Source organism: Rutilus rutilus (genome assembly GCF_951802725.1).
Source record: "Rutilus rutilus genome assembly, chromosome: 19".
Lineage (NCBI taxonomy): Eukaryota > Metazoa > Chordata > Actinopteri > Cypriniformes > Leuciscidae > Rutilus > Rutilus rutilus.
Window position 1 is genome coordinate 27,159,702 of NC_140232.1, and position 15,088 is coordinate 27,174,789.

At 39.0% G+C, this 15,088-nt stretch overlaps 1 protein-coding gene across 1 annotated transcript in view; it reads left to right on the plus strand.

Annotated features, from left to right (window-relative positions):
• Nucleotides 1–15,088, plus strand: part of agbl4 (AGBL carboxypeptidase 4) — a 347,216-nt gene that overhangs the window by 216,062 nt on the left and 116,066 nt on the right. The window lies entirely within an intron of this gene.

A 15,088-nucleotide genomic window follows, 5' to 3' on the forward strand; every position in this document is an offset into this window, starting at 1 on the left:
GAGGAATGGTTTCCCTCAGCACTAGGCCTTGAATGTGTGAAGGATCAAATGAAGTGCTACTGAAAGAAGCTTCAGGAAACTCAAGAGCATGAATTACTTTTTTTTAGTACATGGCCTTGTATTATGGAACAGGTAGGTTTTTTCTGACTTGTTTGAAAAGTAGGCCATCTTTTAAGGATATTAGCATCATGTAAATGTAAAAGGAAAGCACTTTTTTAACCAAAAGCATCATTTCACCTCTAAGTCGGAGTCCTCAGAGTCCTCTTGCTTCCCACAGAAATGCTTAACAATGTTTTCAAGCTGTTTTGCTGTTTTGTTCAGTATTGAAGTGTGCTCGCTGACCTAAGGATGGATATGTTTCCACTCCAAATGCAGCATGAGTGCTCAAGGCTTCAGTGTGTATGTTTCACATAATGGTTTGATAGGCTGAACTAAGTCATGGTACATCTGTGGTTAAAGCTGTTATCTATTTTTACTAGTGAAATTATTATTCCCATGGCAATTATTGGCACATATTTTGCAATATATAATGCAGTTTTAATACGGTTATAATATGGAAAAAAAATGTCGAAAATGTACTTTTTGATTCTTTGAATTTGGCTTTTGTTGTTGATATATTCTATTCGAAATTATTTGTTGTAACTTTGTGAAGAAAACTTAATTTATTGTAAAACATATTTAATTTATGTTAAATATTATGTATTAAATATATATAAATCATTTCTAAAAAGGAAATTTCACCTTTTTGTCGTGAGACCAATAAAAATCGTCAGGCCAGTACAAATCTGAGAGAGAATTATTGAGCCCTGAGCTGTTAACTGAGTTTTCTTTCAACAATCACTAATATTCTGAATGGATTTTAGTTGTGAAATAAAACTTTTTTTATTCTTGATGAAAATGTGTTTTGTTTTGATAGGACACACCAAAGACATCTCAGTGTTGTCAAAATGAAATATCACTTCATTTTATTCCTGTATTTATGCAATCAGTACACGTATAAAGCATAATATTGTGGCCACTGAAATTTTATTCTGTTTTATGGCTTTATTATTATCTTGTTAATCAAGAGTCATTTCTCTCTTTGTGTGTGTGAGTGTGAGTTTGTGTGTGTGCGTGTGAGTGTGAGTTTGTGTGTGCGTGCATTATAATCCAGGTATTAAAAAGTCTGTATCAGTCTAACAGCATCTGTTGCTCTGTCGCGTTGCCTTATCAGTTTTTACCGCATTACGTTTACATGGAACATATAGGCTGTCATTTTCCATCTTATCTCTCGCAGCAGAGGACACAAAATTCAACTTTTCAGCTTTCTTTCTTTTCCATCTCAATGCACGTTGAAGCCCAGTGGTTTTGCATTATCCAGAGATACAGCAGATGTCATTCATATTGGTATTAAACATGAAATAGGTCACCCTTTTCTACTTCGTTTAAAAGAAAACCTTATCTAATGAATGACTGACATGCCTTTGGGTTGTGAAAATCTTTTATGAAACCAAATCGGCTTCATAGATGTCCAAAAATCCGTGATTTTGCCCTTACAGTGTCTTTAGCTGCAGTTAGCATTCCTCTAGAACACGGCACCATGTTTAACTTGCTTTAGTCGGTGAGATGTTCTGAATGCCAGCGGGACAGATTGATAACTCAGACAAATCCTGTCACCATAAATCCAAAACATTTTCCGCCTTTAGTCACAGTTGTCAGGGATAATGATGTCCTACAATGCTTTCTCCTTTTCTGTGGCTTTAAAATGCCATTTAGAGAGAGAAATAGTCATTCAGACGCCCGTGAGCTCTGGCCAGAGCGGCTCCTTTAATCTCCGCAACACACACGGATATGTGTGAATGCCATTCAAACATCACATTTCTCCATGAGTTAGCTGCAGGATGATGCATTATAATTAGTGCATTGGTTTCTTCGAAGTTCTTGTTTCAGTGTCTAATGCCTAGGTCTGGACATGTAGGGGCGAGCAAATGGTGACAGAATTTATATTTTTGAGTGAACTATCCCTTAAAATCAGATTTGCCCCTATTTACATAGGCTCAGTTTTCTTTCAGGTCAACTACTGCCATGGCAGTTTAAATAGAATCTTGCTGAGCAAGTTCATTTGAGTTAGTTAAACAGTCAATGTGCTTTTAAGGAGCTACTGAATAAGTAACGCATTTGGTTAAGTGATGCAGATATTTCACGGGAGCTCCATCGCCCCCTTTTGAGCTTTTAAGTGTGCAGGCCAATCTTTCACATCAGCATTTGTGTAGCTGTTTTTTTTTGGTTGGTTTTTTGTGTGCATTATACTCTGACAATAATATTTATCTTTACAATCTTTCAAGTAGATAATGCATTTCTGTGCCTTGGAAGGATATAAAAAAATTTGTTTTCTTAAGCTGGTAACCAAGACCACAGAGATGGTGAAAATAATATTAGCCAATCCAGTACAATCAAATCAAATCTTGACTGATAAAAGTCTCTCTCTACAGTATCTCTGCCAGTAAATATTCTTTTGTAAATGGAAATGCGTCATTGTATGGACTTTATGGAGGTTTGTATGGAGGTTGCCATTTAAAATGCATGAATGTATAACAGGACAAATTCTTACTATAACAGTCTCACATAGATCTGTCTGCTATATTCTCAAATACATACTTTATAATCAAACTATTATAACTGTGTAATTTGTATTACCCCAACTGTCAACATGATACCAGTGAATTGCAGAGCTTTGATCAGATGATTTCTGTTTTTTCTTTTTTTTGTTAATTAAAAAACTTTTTTTGTTTGTTATTGAGAGGAATGCATGCAGTAATTACATATTCATCTAAACGTCGCTCTCAGCAGTGTAGGCGGTGTCTGGATGTTCGTTTACAGTAAATCGCTGCAGAGATATTTCAAACTTCTTTTCACCCTTAAGTGAAGAACACCTTGAATCACGTTCAGTCTCTTGTACGTTACGGAGTGTGTGCACGGGTGCGAGCACAAGCAAAAGTTGTTGGCTTAACGGCCACCGGTAATAACAAGGGTTTCTGAATTCTGCATATAGCCCCTTATTTTAAACATTTGCTTCTTTTGAAATGATGCTCAAACAGTATCTGACGTCACTCTAGGAGGTTTTTCACTGAATGCTTTTTAAGATTTGTGTCTCTTTTCTTTTCAAAACATGAATTAAGTAGCATCTTACTGAATCCCTCAGAACAGGCTTGTACCCTAGATTCAGACCATCAGATGTGCACCAGAGCAGGTGTGGTTGGTCTGGATGCTTTTCTCTGTTGATTTTTGAAAGATTTGTAGTAATCAGATTAGAAAGTGAGTGTGGCTGTCCACGTGTCTAATTCTCTGATGGGTCACCCTGAAGAGATCAATGTAGTCGCTGCATTGAACAGACAATGGTGGACTATAAATTAAGAAAAATGTCAATGAAAAACATATTTCACTTGACAATTTTACCTAATTTTTGTGTCTACTATGTGTTTAAATGAGCTTCTACCTGTGTAGAGCATCCAGATAACTCACTTATGTGATTCTATCTTGATAAGGATGATGCCTTAGAAGGTAGCTGCCTGTGTAGGTGGTAGACAGCAAGGCAAGTTTTGGATCAGAGCCGGTGTTTCTGCTCTTCTGTCTGGCACATACAATAGATGCTCTACTAAATCCAATTTCCCCCAAATGACTTTTCAGTCAGCGAAAACCGGCGATAATGTAGTAACCGATGTACTCCAACAGATTATCCTAGATGCTCAAAACCAATTTAGTTAGATCAGTTTCTTTTGTTAATCAGAGTTATGCATCATAAAGCTTTTTGATCAATCATTTTTTCATTCTAATGCTGTTGGCACAACAGGGCTTCCATCATCTGGTATCATAGCAACAGATGCATCAGAAAGGTGCTTTTATCTGAAGCGCAACAAAAGAGACTTTCGAAGGCAAAAATTACAGCACACACGTTCCGCGGATGTCTCAGGAGGGTCAACGTAACTTTCAGCCTTTTTAGATAATTTCCTAAGCACAAAATGAACCTTCTCATGAGTCGAGGTTATGACATGTGATTTTGAAATTGTCCCACAGCACTCCCCATAGCAGTGTGTTGTGTTGGGCAGGATTACACAACAGAGCGTGTCTCTCCTCTCAGAGCCAGCGGGAGGTCATTGATCTCTCTCTGTAAATATCAGTTCATGCGTGTCGCCCATGCGGCTCCTCATCTAGAGGGGTTTGTTGTTGGGGTCTAGGGATGAGAGAGGACGGTAGGGTTGGAGTTCACATGGGCATCCTGCATGTTTTAGATGTGCCTGATATTTTCATGTATTCTAACATCCTTATAGCCTTAAAGACAACACTGCTGGAAGAGAATACTGGTTCACAGGCTCATCCAAACCAAACTGGACTGGTGTAATGACGTTTCATGACAAAATGCCAATACTGTTTGTAAAATACACCAAATTCAATATGGCCGAAATTGATTGGATATCATTTGATTCTGTATGCCCCCAAAAATAAAAAGAGACCATTTACAACAGACTATTCAGAAGTTATGCACAAAATAACTAGTATATATGATATCCAATGTTTCTATAACGGCCATATTGAATTTTAAATTGGTGTATTTTACATATGCATTGGCACATTGTTATGAAACTTGTTATCTGTATGTTATATTTGAACTATTAAAATAGACCATGGTTTATATATATATTAGACTCAATTTTAATGTAAATGCTGAATTTTCAGCATCATTACTCTAGTCTTCAGTGTCACATGATCCTTCAGAAATCATTTTAATATGCCGATTTGTGCTCAAGAAACATTTCTTATAATTATCAACATTGAAAACAGTTGTGCTGCTTAATGTATTTGTGGAAACTGTGATACCTTTTTCAGGATTCTTTGATGAAAAAAATAACAGCATTTATTTGAAATAGAAATCTTTTGTAACATTATAAATGTGTTTGCTGTCACTTTTCATGCATCCTTGCTGAGTAAAAGTATACATTTATTTAAAGATTCTTACTGACCCCAAACTTTTGAATGGTGGTGTAGATCCACATTCAGTAAGTAGACACAAACAGTCAATATTTAATGCACTAGTTTTATTTGTCACAACAAAAGCTGCTACAAACAAGAATTTTGCTGCTAAGTTGCCAAGGTAACAGTGGGAGTAATGTATGTCTTTTGCCACTAGCTTCTTGTACCAAACAGCCCATATTAGATGATAAAACCCTGTACACTTTAGAGTGCTCAAGAGTTCTGCCAAGAGCTGGTAACAGTAATGGTCACTTTTATCAAGAATATTATTGATCTGATTGTACTGACGCTGTTGTAACTGAACTGAGCTGGACGATAACATATTTTTTTGCAGAACTGCTTTTTAGATGAAATGAACTAATTTAATTATTGATGAACTTTACAACGTAACTTAATCAACACTGAACTGACTTCAGCTGAACAACCGAAATGCATCATTTTCCTGTTATCACTGTAAAGCTGCTTTGAAACAATCATCAGTATTGTATAAAGACTATATAAATAAAAGTGACTTGACTTGACTATGCAGGCCCAACTAAACACACCATACAGACACAAACTCCTGACATCATTGCACAGATTGATATCAGCCCCCTCTTGCAGCTATAAATCCAATTATAGCTTCAGAGATGATTATACTGTTATTTTTTTACCAACCACCCATTCTCTCTCTTCATCTATCTGTCCATCCTCTCATCCTCTATCTCTTCTCCAGCCTCTATTCACACTTAACTCACTTCAATGCTCCATTTATCACACAACAGAACATCCCGCAGGGAATGAATTGTCTTCAGAGGGTCCGGCCCAAGACGCTCCACTCCTTAAAGAGCATGGTTTTGTCTTCTCTTATTCCCATATGATGTCATATCTGCCTTGCATTAATCTCATTTGTTACATGCTAGGTGCAAGGATCAATTCAGATCTGCTCTTTTAGGATTTAGACATGTTTTCTTGCACTTCTCAACTGACATGCATACTTCAGTACAGTTGGGTAGGAGCAGGAGAGAGTGAGAGTGAAAGAGTTTGATCTTGTGGCCTTTAAAGGGTTAGTTCATCCAAAAATGAAAATTCTGTCACTAATCACTCACCCTCATGTCGCTCCAAACCCGTAAGACATTTGTTCATCCATTAGCAGCTACACACCTACCACTTTGACGCTTCAAAAGTTCATAAAGAGATATTAAAACTAATCCATTTGAATTGAGCGGTTTAATCCAGATTTTCTGAAGAGACATGATTGCTTTATATGATGAACCAATGAGGGGTCATTCTCGTGTTACGCAGCACGTTTGAGCTTCAGCAAGAACCAATGAGTTTCATTCTCATGTTACGCAGCACGTTTGAGCTTCTGCAAGAACCAATGAGGTTCATTCTCATGTTACGCAGTACGTTTGAGCTTCAGCAAGAACCAATGAGGTTCATTCTCATGTTACGCAGCACGTTTGAGCTTCTGCAAGAACCAATGATGTTCATTCTCGTGTTACGCAGCACGTTTGAGCTTCAGCAAGAACCAATGAGGTTCATTCTCGTGTTACGCAGCACGTTTGAGCTTCTGCAAGAACCAATGAGGTTCATTCTCATGTTACGCAGTACGTTTGAGCTTCAGCAAGAACCAATGAGGTTCATTGTCATGTTACGCAGCACGTTTGAGCTTCTGCAAGAACCAATGATGTTCATTCTCGTGTTACGCAGCACGTTTGAGCTTCCGCAAGAACCAATGAGGTTCATTCTCGTGTTACGCAGCACGTTTGAGCTTCAGCAAGAACCAATGAGGTTCATTCTCGTGTTACGCAGCACGTTTGAGCTTCTGCAAGAACCAATGAGGTTCATTCTCGTGTTACGCAGCACGTTTGAGCTTCCGCAAGAACCAATGAGGTTCATTCTCGTGTTACGCAGCACATTTGAGCTTCAGCAAGAACCAATGAGTTTCATTCTCATGTTACGCAGCACGTTTGAGCTTCAGCAAGAACCAATGAGGTTCATTCTCGTGTTACGCAGCACGTTTGAGCTTCTGCAAGAACCAATGAGTTTCATTCTCATGTTACGCAGCACGTTTGAGCTTCTGCAAGAACCAATGAGGTTCATTCTCGTGTTACGCAGCACGTTTGAGCTTCCGCAAGAACCAATGAGTTTCATTCTCATGTTATGCAGCACGTTTGAGCTTCCGCAAGAACCAATGAGGTTCATTCTCGTGTTACGCAGCACGTTTGAGCTTCCGCAAGAACCAATGAGGTTCATTCTCGTGTTACGCAGCACGTTTGAGCTTCCGCAAGAACCAATGAGTTTCATTCTCATGTTACGCAGCACGTTTGAGCTTCAGCAAGAACCAATGAGGTTCATTCTCGTGTTACGCAGCACGTTTGAGCTTCCGCAAGAACCAATGAGGTTCATTCTCGTGTTACGCAGCACGTTTGAGCTTCAGCAAGAACCAATGAGTTTCATTCTCATGTTACGCAGCACGTTTGAGCTTCAGCAAGAACCAATGAGGTTCATTCTCGTGTTACGCAGCACGTTTGAGCTTCCGCAAGAACCAATGAGGTTCATTCTCGTGTTACGCAGCACGTTTGAGCTTCAGCAAGAACCAATGAGTTTCATTCTCATGTTACGCAGCACGTTTGAGCTTCAGCAAGAACCAATGAGTTTCATTCTCGTGTTACGCAGCACGTTTGAGCTTCAGCAAGAACCAATGAGGTTCATTCTCGTGTTACGCAGCACGTTTGAGCTTCCGCAAGAACCAATGAGGTTCATTCTCATGTTACGCAGCACGTTTGAGCTTCCGCAAGAACCAGTGAGGTTCATTCTTGTGTGTTATGCAAAACGTTTGAGCTTCCGCAAGAACCAATGAGGTTCATTCTCATGTTACGCAGCATGTTTGAGCATCAGCAAGAACCAATGAGGTTCATTGTCATGTTACGCAGCACGTTTGAGCTTCAACAAGAACCAATGAGTTTCATTCTCATGTTACGCAGCACGTTTGAGCTTCTGCAAGAACCAATGAGGTTCATTCTCGTGTTACGCAGCACGTTTGAGCTTCTGCAAGAACCAATGAGTTTCATTCTCATGTTACGCAGCACGTTTGAGCTTCCGCAAGAACCAGTGAGGTTCATTCTTGTGTGTTATGCAAAACGTTTGAGCTTCCGCAAGAACCAATGAGGTTCATTCTCATGTTACGCAGCACGTTTGAGCTTCTGCAAGAACCAATGAGGTTCATTCTCGTGTTACGCAGCCCGTTTGAGCTTCTGCAAGAACCAATGATGTTCATTCTCAGGTTACGCAGCACGTTTGAGCTTCAGCAAGAACCAATGAGGTTCATTCTCATGTTACGCAGCACGTTTGAGCTTCTGCAAGAACCAATGAGGTTCATTCTCGTGTTACGCAGCCCGTTTGAGCTTCTGCAAGAACCAATGATGTTCATTCTCAGGTTACGCAGCACGTTTGAGCTTCTGCAAGAACCAATGAGGTTCATTCTCGTGTTACGCAGCCCGTTTGAGCTTCTGCAAGAACCAATGAGGTTCATTCTCGTGTTACGCAGCACGTTTGAGCTTCTGCAAGAACCAATGAGGTTCATTCTCGTGTTACGCAGCCCGTTTGAGCTTCAGCAAGAACCAATGAGTTTCATTCTCATGTTACGCAGCACGTTTGAGCTTCAGCAAGAACCAATGAGGTTCATTCTCATGTTACGCAGCACGTTTGAGCTTCCGCAAGAACCAGTGAGGTTCATTCTTGTGTGTTATGCAAAACGTTTGAGCTTCCGCAAGAACCAATGAGGTTCATTCTCATGTTACGCAGCACGTTTGAGCTTCTGCAAGAACCAATGATGTTCATTCTCATGTTACGCAGCACATTTGAGCATCAGCAAGAACCAATGAGGTTCATTCTCATGTTACGCAGCACGTTTGAGCTTCCGCAAGAACCAGTGAGGTTCATTCTTGTGTGTTATGCAAAACTTTTGAGCTTCAGCAAGAACCAATGAGGTTCATTCTCATGTTACGCAGCACGTTTGAGCTTCCGCAAGAACCAATGAGGTTCATTCTCGTTATGCAGCACGTTTGAGCTTCCGCAAGAACCAATGAGGTTCATTCTCGTTATGCAGCACGTTTGAGCTTCAGCAAGAACCAATGAGGTTCATTCTCGTGTGTTACGCGAAACATTTGAGCTTCAGCAAGAAACAATGAGGTTTGTTCTCGTACATCAATTAGGTTCGGTTGAGCTTCTGTTTATGTTCGCTGATCAATGTTTAAATGTGAACAATAACCTAAATTCAATCTGTTCAGTGTCAAAGAGGTAGTTGCGTATAGCTGCCAATGGAGGGACAGAAAGCTCTCAGATGTCATCAAAAAGAACTTGATTTGTGTTCCAAAGATGAATGAAAATCTTACAGGTTTGGAAAGACATGAGGGTGAGTAATTAATGACAGAATTTTCATTTTGTGGGTGAACTAACCCTTTAAGGGCGATCTTTCAGAGGCAGGACCTGGCATGGGAGTGGATGATGGAGAGGAGTCTTTACCGCCAGCAAGAGCTGCCCTTCTAATTGGCCTTTATAAATATTTAATGGCATCAAGATGAAATTCAATCATGGCTTTTAAGTGCTGAATAGGTTGAATGCAGAGTTAACTGTGGGGTGATTAGATTTCTCTGGTCTGGGCTGCAGTCATCCTGCAGGTGGGCAAGTCTAAGGGGAGCAGGCGCTGTCCTAAGATATTAATCTTTTATTTGTTGTGGTGTATTTTTAAAACCAAGGTTCTCCTGGTCACGCGATAGAGTAACCCCAGCAGACCGTCCTGACGCTCTTCTCCACAGCTGATCCAGCTGTCCATTTGCTTCCCTTTGTAATGGCAAAATAAGGATGCTTTTGTGAAATAAAACATGCTTTAATTAGTGCTTGGCAAATGTATTTTATATACCATTTTGATATCTTGATACTGGATATCCAATCGCCAATATATGCTGCTGCCTTTTAGTTTATTTTAATGTCAATAAAATAATAATAATTTTTTTTAAATGTATATTTATTTGTACACATTGGCACTCATTATATTATATTATATTATATTATATTATATTATATTATATTATATTATATTATACTATATTTGTTAGAATAAAGTTACATTTCAAGGATATGTTGAGGAGTGAGGTGAACTAAAATACATGTTTATAGTGTTTATAATGTTTGTAAACATTTAGTTTCATTTACCGATTATCTGTGTGTTTTTTCTCTCTCACAATGATGTAATTTTTACCGCTCTATTATTAGTTGATATTATAATTGGCCATATATCTGTAATTGGCCTAATGAAGAGTTTGAAATGCATTGTGTCTGTTGCTTTTAATTTCTGCCACACAATGAGGTATTTTACATGACAAAGCGTCCCATATTCAGAGCATGATGAAGAGTGTTACAGTGAATCTGACAGTAAGTGCTCAGTGAAGAGAGAGACCCAGGGGAAGATGACCTCATCGTGAGCTCATCCCTTAGATCTGTGCTATAAAAGAGGGAAGCGTTTTCCCAGAGGGGAGATAGGTGAACCGAACACTAGATGGAAGCGAGAGAGTAGAGAAGTGTGTTTGTATATGTGTGTTTTTGGTCGCCGATGACTCACCTACACGGGACTGTTTCCCTCTCTAAGATGAGGTGAGTCAGTTTGTTGACTCACTCGCATTTCTCTCTTTTTCCTCTTCTTTTCCTCTTTATGGGAAGGTTGGCGTCAGACAGAGGGGTCCTTGGGGGATTGATGCCAATGACTCTGACTCCTGCTACTGGGACTATGGCAGATGGTTTAAATAGTCCAGCGTTAATCTGCCTTACCTCATCACCACTGGGCTTGTGTGTGTGTTCATAGAGGGAGGGGTATCCGCTGGGGTCCATAATTCATGACATATTCCCACCATCAGCTAGTTTATGGCACAGAACGAGTTTATCCCTGAGTAAACGTATAAAGTCTGCCTCCTTTTTCCTTAAATTGCTAATATAACTTTCTCTTTACTGTGTATCTGATATTTTGAGTAAAATAATTAAGCCTGCAGTCGCCATATGTATTTTTAAATGAAATGTTAAGATGGGGGAGCTCAGGTTAATCTCATTATATTGACCTTACATGCATCTGAAATGAGACTCAAATTTGTGGGTGTATTTTTCTATAACTGCCCCCACCCATGATAATCATCTGCAAATAAGAAGAGTAAATTCAGGGGGAAATATTGCAAATGGGTTTTCAGGGAGTCTGTGCATGAATATTTAATTCTGTTATAAGATGAAAGGTCCAGTAAATGAATGAATTTTTTTTTTTTTTTTTTTTTTTTTTTTGTCTGTCTGGTGGCCAGCCCTCTTAATTGCAGTTGTGCAGTTTTGCACCTTGCAAAGATTAAGACTCTTTTGAAAAGGTGCGGATGCCCCTGATAAGATTAATGACATTTTAAGAGGAAAGTTTGGGATGTCTGGCCTATTTGCAGTTTTGGACCAAATATAGGTCAAGCGAGGGAGGAAAAGTTTCAGTATGAGTTTAGTCAAAACTTTGTGCAATAAAAAAATAAAAGTCATTTAGTCATTTTATTAAATAAAAATAGATCATTTTTTATTTGAATAATGCAAAAAGTCATCTTGATATATGTAAAGAAAAAAAACTATATATATATATATGTATATATACATATGATGGCATAGCTTTATATGCAAACTGAAGTATATGCATACTGAAGTCTCTTTAGGTAAATGTGTGTGTGTGTGTGTGTGTGTATTCTGAGAGTTCTTGGTTATGGCTCTGGTAATTGGACAGGGTGCGTTGGGTTTTTTGACATAGGGTGAAGGGCTCTCACCCCAGCATCTGTTGAGGTGAGCCGGCCTCCCGTGTGTCACAGCCCCGATCTCCCAGATCTCTGACTTTCGGCACCAGTTGCCATCTCTCTCCCATCTCGTTCACCTGTGGCTGTGTCTTCTGGTGTTAAAATAGAATAGATACTGTGTTCCATTCAGAATATTAAACGCCTTTTGACTCCAGTGAGGCCCGGGACACCCACTATGTGCTCCTATGCAGACTGCCACTGTTCTGAGGGGGATTCCTTGGCACTCTTTGATAAAGATTAATACAATCCTATTTTCATGCCTAGGATTGCCTCTCCTAATGTGATTCTCTCTCTGTCTCTGTCTTTCTTTTTCCCCTGTTCCTGGAAAACACTAAATACCTTATCCATGCAGACAGTGTCTCTTGTACCGCTTATATGTTAGAGTAACCTTTGTAATCTGAAGAAAATATCAGTTGATGTGCACCTATGGCCCTGCATGTGGACTTTAGAAAAACTAAATGTTTAAATCTACAGCAACAATATGGATCCTGGTGCTTAATTGGATCAATTGTGTTGCTTACGTGAAGGCTTTTCATTCCGATTGAGCTATCAGGTGGATTATTAACAGATTACTGCATGTAAACGTGTAGCTACTTTGAGCTAAAGAGAGTTTTGAGTATCTCATCTCCATTTCCATAGATTTATTGAAAGAAAGCAGGACTTAGCTGTCAAAAATGTCGTCACAAGATTAAAGCTTGAGAGAATGCACTACATGTAGCTGTAACTGACAGAATTCAGTCAGGAAGTACAAGGCCAAAAGTGATATCAGCGGGGGTGAATGCTCATGTCAATGGACAGACATACGCATTGCAGCAGCCATGGCTTTTTCCACTTGCCGTTTCTGTCTTAAATGCTGGATCTGTACCAACAAGGCCAAGCAAAACTAACAAAGGTCAGATCAAAGGAATGGAGCAACTGGCCTTTTTCAGAGCCTCTAATTGGCGTAGAAGAAAGGAAGCTCTCAGCGGGTTTCAACTGTCAATGGGAGAATTCACATAAAATGAATTGTGTCCGGTGATAGAGCTATGTATGCTCATGTAGTTTAAGTGCCTGGTTCATTTTGACGCAAATCATCTCCTTTAAATGAAATGCCTTTTACCGACCTTATTTCCATGTGGTAATAGTGCAAGACCAATACCAAATAATTAGACTACTCTTGTCTCGGGCTCTGGGGAAAGGGGGATCGTAGTGGGGCTGCTCTCTGTCATGGATCGCTTCATACAGACTAACATTAGCTGTGTTCTAAAAACAAGTGAGCTGCCTACTTAGAAAGCATTTAAGGCATCATAGAAGTGTGATTGTATATGTGTGTTTTTGGTCGCCGATGACTCACCTACACGGGACTGTTTCCCTGATGTGAAGGCGACCTTGTAAGATACCATATTTTGGATACCAAATTCTGAAGAAACAACGTATAAATCCAAGACGGCAGCCAGTCCTGAGAAATATTGTCAATAATTATTTGTCATATATTTCATTCAATAATGCTCATTTTTATTTAAAAAGTAAAAAAAAGTTTAAATCTGACCATTTAATCTGACATAAAACGTTGACCATTTTATCCAATATTTGTGTGTGCACTGTATATCCTTATCCTTACTATTGCAGAATTAGCTTAAAAACCAAGTAACATCAAACCGTATCATTTGTAAATGCTGTGCGCTTTGTGAGAGTAGTGCTATTTGTGTGGTGGTTTCATTTCACTTAGGATGCAGCCTATGTAGGCAGTAGACAACATGGTTTTGAAGCAGTGATATCGACTTTCTGATCCCATGACTCTGATATGTAAATGTATGCACATATATTGCAAGTCAACTAGTCTTTAAAATGCAAAACAAACCTTCTGTATTGAAATTATCTTTAATATTATTGCATGTTTTAGTGTAATGCACTGCATCTCTATCAGTACTTTCCCTGTTAGGATCAGCTTAGAAAACGAAGAGGTTGTATTGTATGTGTCTCTTTCACCAGCAGGGGGCGATCTGAAAAATAAAACAAGAGACATCATTTCAAGAGTTTGCCAAAACAAAATCGTTTTTCACCTAATCTTTTTGATGTCAACTGCTATTATATTACACTGTATACACTTAAAAGCGTTTAAAGTGTAGAAGAAGATGCTCGGTGAGAGTTAGCACCTATGAGTCATGACTCATATCTTCCAATTACTGCATAAACACCACATTAACACATACTTTTTTTGACAGGTGCCAACATATTTTATGCATGTATTATACTGTTTTTATTATTTTTAGCAGATAGAAAATACTCATCATGGACAAGTCAGGTGGCCCCAATAAAAGACGTTTTGCTAAACACATACTGTATTGCTAACAAGCATAGTGAATAACACAACACATTCCACACACATTACATACACACAGTGATTGTTCATTAAAATTGATTCAGTAACTCTCTTTTCATATTTTAGGACTTTGCTTCCATTATTAGAGAGCCCCCAAAAAAATTAACATTATATGAATTCAAAACCAAGTTAAAGCCCTTTGGCTTCAATGGATGATTGCTAATCGTCAGGAAATGACCAGACATTTAAAAGCAGAGCTGTGTGTGTGTGTGTGTGTGTGTGTGTGTGTGTGTGTGTGTGTGTGTGTGTGTGTGTGTGTGTGTGTGTGTGTGTGTGTGTGTGTGTGTGTGTGTGTGTGTGTGTGTGTGAATGAATGATATCAGTGTACGCTCTCTGCTCTACTATGTGTGTAGTGGCTCTTATGTAGAAGGACCTGCAGTACTGTTACCACAAGAGTGTTAAAGTACGGCTCTTGAGCTGCCTGTCCTCACAGTGTGTGTGTTATGTGTGTCCGCCTCACACTGCAGCGCGTTGAGGACGCCATCAGTCTTTGATTGGGCACTTATCGATCTGAGAGTGTGACCTGTGTGGATTGCTGTAGCCTCTGCCACGCCCTCTCTCCAGGAAACGACCCGCATCTACTACAGCACATGAATACATAACTCGCAAATCGCAATGGATTATGAACACAAACACACACACCCTACATAAAGCTATTTTGTTAGCAGAGCAAGAAGTGGATTGAAGTACAAGTACCCAAATAGGCCAACAAACAGACAGATATATACATTATTAAATAAAACAAATATATATACCTGTGTTTGTGAAGATATATAAAGATGTATATAAAACATATAGAAAATATATATAAAGATGTCTAAATATATTATTTTTTTATTCTTTATTATACTTATGTAATATAATATAATCTTCC